Raw genomic sequence first — 6,826 nt, forward strand, 5'->3', positions numbered from 1 at the left:
ATAATATATAGTGTTTTTTGAGAAGGAGCGTTACTAGTTTAGGCTGGCCTTAAACTCACTTTGTAGCCCATGCCATCCCACAACTCTCAGAAATCCTATGGCCTGAGACTCCCAAATACTGGGATTATAGTTGTGTGCCACCACACCTGGGCTAGAAAATATGTTGGAAGAGTAAAACTCATTAATTTTAAACAAATATGAAATCCATATATATATATAATTTTCAAATTTATCTGTGTTTCAAATTTATAAACATCACATTGTATTTCACTGGTAATTATTATAATGAAGAATATACTATGTACTATTATATTTGAGTGAAAAAAATTACATAAGTGCTGTAGACTAAAAGTTTGTGTTCCTCCAATATCTACATTCAAATTCAATGCACGTAGAACAATCATGAGCTGAATAGCATCTCCTAGAAGATACCCCAGAAAACATGTTTCTGTTTTCCCCCTTGGGAAGCTAATGTAAGAATTCACAAATCAAGGAGACCCTCTCTAGACACAGAATGTGAAGGCATCTTGTTGGACATCCCACCTATAAACTTGTGAAATAGGATTTTCCTGCTGACAAGCACACAGTCTGTGTTCTGTTACAGTAGTCTTCATAAACCAAAACAGAAGAGCCTGAAAGATAGCTCAGGAGACTAAGCTCCTGCTTAGGCAAGTTCAGGGATCAGGGTTGAATGCCAGGCCTGGGGTTTGACCAAGGCGCCACACGGTGCACCAGCTCTGTCCCAAGGCACATTAAGTGAGTCACTGAGACAGGGTGTTTTGGCACAAACCTGTTATCCCGTCCTTGTGGAGGGTGTAAATAGGAGGAACACTAAAGTCTGAGCTGCACAGTGAGATCCTATAACAAATACATTTAAAAAAGTTATGAAACAAAATAGAAATTGGTACTGAGAAAAAAAGGGACAGTTGTATTAAATACCTAAAGATATGGAAGCTTCTTTGCAATTTTTAAGGGGTAAAGGGTCAAAGATATTTTAATGCAATTTATTTTTAATTAATTTTATTGAGAAAGAAATATCAATTAGAATGTTTCAAAACAGGTTAGGACAGTTACAACAATTAATACATTGCATATTGTTGTCTTCATAGTAGTTACTCATAGTACAAGGTGCAGACAAGATATCCTGTCCAAATTCTATTAGTACAAATATTTCTTCTCATTGAATTAAGAGAAAGTAGCTGTTTATCTGTCCTAACTATTCTGTATATACACACACATATATATTTCACTACAAAATGGTCCTTCATTTATGTACACCTTTTTTGTTTAGTTTTGCCAGAGATATGTATTCCACTGTCATTTAAATATTGTAGGTGTGCGAATTCAGCCCAATAACCCAACATTGTCCAGTAGTCCATAATAGTAGTGGGTTACCGGTAAGACTAGTCCTAGTTTTATAAGGAGCCTCCACATGGCTTTCCATGATGGTTGCAGCAGTCTACATTACCAAAAGCAGTGAGAAAGGTTCCTTTTCCACTGCAGACACTCCAACATTCTCTGTTGGTTGATTTTGTCATTATGATAGCCATTCTTACTGGGGTGAGATGATATCTCAGAGTTGTTCTAATTTGCATGTCATTGAAGACTAATGGTATTTAACATTTTTCATGTTTTTATTAGCTTCTAGAATTAAGTCATCTGACAAGTTTGTATTCATCTCGGATGCCCACTTTTGGATTGGGTCTTTAATTTTGGGGGCCTTAATGATGTTTAGTTCTTTATAAATTATAGATAGAAGACCTTTGTCTGAGGACTTATTAGTTATGATGCTTTCCAAATTTGTGGGTTGTCTTTTACCTCTTTGTAATTTATTCTGATCTGAAAAACTCAGTAAGAGGAGATCCCATTTGTTAATTCTTTCAAGCATTACCTATGTAGTTTGAATTTTGTTCATGAATTGTTTGTCTACCCCTATGTCTTCAAGAGTTCATTCTACTATCTCTTCCAGGAGATTTAGTGTTTCTGCTTTAACGTTAAAATGTTTATTCCATTCTGACTTTAGCTTAGTGAAGGCGATAGACCTGGATCAAGGTTTAGTTCTTGGGAAGTACAGAGCCAGTTTTTCCAGCACCATTTGTTAAAGATGACATCTTTCTTCCAGGAAGGATGTTTGGCCTTTTTGTAAAGATAAGGTGACTGAGTGTGTTTGTGGTAGCTTCTGCATCTTCTAATCAATTCCTTTGATCCTCGGGTCTGTGTTTTTTACAAACGTCATGCTGATTTTATCACAGTAGCTTTGTAGTATAATTTTAAGTCAGGAGTTGTACTGTCTCCTGCCTTGTCTTGTTGTCGAGGATTGCCTTTGTTATTCTAAGCATTCCCTAGTTCCAAATACATTTTAGGGATGATTGATCTAAGTCTGTGAGGTATGCTGGTGGAATTTTGATAGGGATTGCATTAAATCTGTATAAAAATTTTGGAAGTATGGCCATCTTCACAATGTTGGTTCTTCCTATCCTGGAGCAGGGAATATCACTCCATTTTCTGAAATCCTCTATGATTTCTTTCTTCACAGAACTGTAGTTTTTATTGAATGGATCCTTTTCTTCTTTGGTTAGATTAATTCCTAAGTATTTCACTTTCTGCGGTGCTGTTGTAAAAAGTATTTTTTCGCTAATTTTCCCCAAGAGTGGGTTTGTTATCTGTGCAAGGGAATGCTATTGACTTTTGGGTATTGACTTTGTATCCTGCTGTGCTATTGAATTTGTGTATCAAGTCTGGCAGCATCTTGGTTGAACTTTTTGTGCATTCCATTCAGAGTAACATGTAATGTACAAACAATGATAGTTTAACTTCTTCTTTACCTATTCTTATTCCTTTCTCTTGTCTAATGGCTCTAGTTAATGATTACAGGAATACATTGAATAGGAGTGGTGACAGAAGACATTCTTGTCTTGTACCAGATCTGAGAGTAAAAGATTTCAGTTTTTCCCCACTTACAATTATGTAGCTGTTGGGTTGTCATACATAGAATTTATCAAATTGAGGTAGAGGACTTCTACTCCAATTTTCTGTAGGACTTTAAGCATGAGTGAGTGTTGAACTTTGCAAAAGCCATTTCTACATTTAGTGAGATGATCATGTGGTTTTTGGATTTGGTTCTATTGATACAGTGCATTACATTTGTAGATTTGTGTACATTGAACCATCCTTGCATCACTGTTAAGAATCCTACCTGGTCATTTTGTGTAATATGCTTGATGATTTGCTGTATTCTATTTGCTAAGATTTTATTGAGGATTTTTGTATCTATGTTCATGAGGGAGATTGGTCTATTGTTCTCTGTTTTATTTGTGTCTTTCCCTGGTTTTGTTATCAGTATAAGTCTTGCTTCCAGGAATGATTTTGGGAGGATTGCTTCCTTTTCAATTTCATTGAAGAGTTTGAGGAGCATGAGGACCACATCTTCTGCAAATTTCTTGTAGAATTCAGCTGTGAATAAATCCAGAACTGTACTTTTCCTTGTCCATAGGTTTTTTATTGCATTTTTATTTCATTGACTGTTATTGAGAGTTCATAATCTTCTTGATTTAATTTTGGTAATTTGTAACCTTCTAGGAATCTGTCCATTCTTCAGTGTCCTCTATTCTGCAAGACTAAAGATTCTCAAAGTAGCTGTGAATGATAATTTTACCCCTTTCACTCCTTATTGATTGTATTTGAGTTTTTCCTTTCCTTTTTTTGATGAGCTTAGCTAAAGGCTTACCAAATTTATTAATCTTTCAAAGAACTTTCTTTTTGATTTGTTAATTGTTTTTATTGCTTTCTGCAACTTGATTGAATTAATTTTTGCTTTAATCTTTATTATTTACTCCCAACTTTAGGCTTTGGGTTTGGTTTTGTTTTCCTTTTCTAGACCTTTGAGGTTCAGCATTAGGTTATTTTTTTTCCATTCTGTTTTCCTAATGGTTGATCTCCCAGCTGTAAATTTCCCTCTAAGAACTGGTTTCATTTCATCCCATAAATTCTGACAGATTGTACTTGAATTATCATTGAATTGTACATGTTTCAGTTGTAATTTCGTCTGTAACCCATTAGTTTCTGAAATGGGTGTTGTTTAATGTTCATGTATAAGTGGGGTTTCTGTTTTCATTTATTCCCAGTTTAATTGCACTGTGGTTAGATAATATCCATAGGATATTTTGTGTTTTCTTTCATAGACTTAAGCATGGCATATGGACTACAATTGGTCTAGTTTAGAAATATCGTATGTTCCTTTGAGAACAATGTATATCCAAATGTGGTTTAGTGAAACACTGTATATGTCCACTGAGTCCATTTGTTCCAATATCTGTTCAGTACTGCTACTTCTTTCCCATTTTTTATGTGCTTGATCTATCTTTTTGGAATAAGGGGATGTTATGCTCACTGTTAAGATTGTGGTAATGGATTTTAGATTTTTCATATCCATTAAGATTTGTGTTACACAGATGTGTGTTCCCATGTTTGCTGAGTACATATTTATGAGTGTTACCTCTTCCTCTTGAATTTTTCCTTTAAGCAGTATGTAGTGACCTTGTTTGTTTCGTTTGATCTTTCTTGAAGTTGAGACTTTCTGCGAATAGGATTCCTCGCTCTGCTTTTTTCTGAGGTGCTGAGGCATGTAGTATTGTTTTCCACTCTTTGAATTTCAGCCTATGAATTTCTTTATAGGTAAAGAGCGTTTCTTTTATACAGCATATTGTTGGATTTAGCTTCCTGCTCCAATGTGCCAGGCTACTTCTTTTAATTGGTGAATTGAGTCCATTTACATTGAAGATTATAACTGAGATGCATTGATGGATGATTGATATGTTTTTTACATGCTGTTGCTTACCCCTTTTTCTCCTGTGTTTAATTGTTTGCCCTATTTGTTGGGGTTTATTTCCATTCTTATTCATGGAGCTCTGGTCATTTTTGTCCCTCTCTAGAATATGTTTTCATTGTCTGTGTAGGGCTGACTTTGTCATCATGAAATTCTTTAGTTCTTTGTCTTGAATGCATTTCATTTCTGAATCAAAAACTTTGAAAGAGTTTTCTGAATATAGTAGTCTTGGCTGGATTTCTTTTCATAGAGGATTTGAAATGCTGTGCTCCATGCCCTTCTTAACCCTATGGTTTGTGAAGAGAAATTGCCGTTATTCTGATGGGTTTCTTTTAAATGTGTTTTGCTCCTTTTCTTTAGCTGCTCTAATATCTTTTTTTGTACCGGATTTCTGGGATCTTGACTAATGTATATCTGGGGGCATTTTTATTTGGGTTGATTTTATTTTGAGTTCTGCATGCTTCAGTTTTCTGAATGTCAGATTGATCCCCCGTGTTTGGAAAGATTTCTGCTATTAATTCTGCCTGAATTCTTTTTTTTTTGTCTTTTCTATTGTCTCCTTTCTCATTTATGCCTATTAGTGTCATGTTGTTCATCTTTGCACCATCTTGTAGATGTTAAAATATTTTTTCCTGCTTCCTAGTTGTTTTAAACAGATCTTTTCTTACTTTTGCACTAGCTGTGATAGTGTCTTCAAGACTTGAAACTCTGTCTTCAGTTTCATTGAAATGGTTTTGCAAGCTTGTGATTGAGACTTTAGGTTCCTATATATCTCTTTGAATTGGCTTCACGAGATCCATTTATTTTCTATTGTGCTCATTCAAGGAATCTGTCATTTTTCTATTCTCCTCTATTTTTATCAGTAACTTCTTTAGAAGCAGTTATTAATTCTTTCATTATAATTATCCTTTTTTATTTTATTTTATTTTTTGGCGGAACCTGGGATTGAATTAACACCCTTGTGCTTGCCAGGGAAGCACTTATTCTACTGAGCCATCTCCCTGGCACCAGTTATCCTTTTTTTAACTTCAGATATTATTTCTGATCTGATTTCCTCTACACTTTTCGGCATTTGGTTCTTTACTTCAGAACCTATTAATTCCGAGGTTTGTTTGTTTTTTTTTTTTCCCGAGGTTATTTCTGTTCTGACTTCCTCTGTAACCTTTCCACAGTTGTTTCTTTTTTTCAGATGCTATTAATTCAGAAATTTCAGCTGCGTGATTCACAATTTCTTCTATGCTCATGTCTCCTGCACTTGTTCTGGGTGAGCTCCAGGCCTGAGATTGCATTTTGCTCTTTCTCTTTGTCATTTGTATAGCAATGTCTTCAGACTTTTGGTGCAGTTTTAATCTTAGCACTTACTGAAATTTTACTCAAAAGAGTAAATGGTTATGTCATTTATAGTATTTTATTTACACAACTAGAATTATTAACACTAACAATGGTTAGTGATATTTAGCAGTGAACAAACTTTTGTAACTAATGGATTCATGTCAGAACAAGCCTTATGTCTGTATAGCTAAGCAGATATTCAATTCGGAATTTGTATTTAAGTTAGTTCCTCTACATTCTGTCTGATCACCTCCTCTTGATATACCTGGGGTCTTCCAGGCAGACTAGTTCACCCTGGTTACTTTTTGCCCCCTTTCTCTGTCAAGAGATAAAGAGGGTAGATGCTCTCATAGATTTCGGTCTAGCAACATGTCTCAGCTTACGAAGTCCAGATCTATGAAGTTTGAACTCATCCTGGTGTACCTGCCTTGGCCTAGCTGCTGTGCTCAGCTTCTTCCTGGTGCAGCCCATGGAAATGATCCTGCTGTGCCCCTCTGGTAAGATGTTCTGTTGCTGAATTAGCTGGGTGGTTGTAGCCCACAGTCTCGTTGCAAGGTCTTCAGCTGCAGAGTTTCACCCCAGGCCTGTATGCTGGGACTGAGCTGGGTACAGAAGGTTCTGCAGGGGTCCTGAGAGCATGTTGGAAGGTCTCACCCACATGCTGGGCCT

The sequence above is a fragment of the Octodon degus genome, unplaced genomic scaffold, assembly GCF_000260255.1.
Source record: "Octodon degus isolate 3935 unplaced genomic scaffold, OctDeg1.0 scaffold00242, whole genome shotgun sequence".
NCBI lineage: Eukaryota > Metazoa > Chordata > Mammalia > Rodentia > Octodontidae > Octodon > Octodon degus.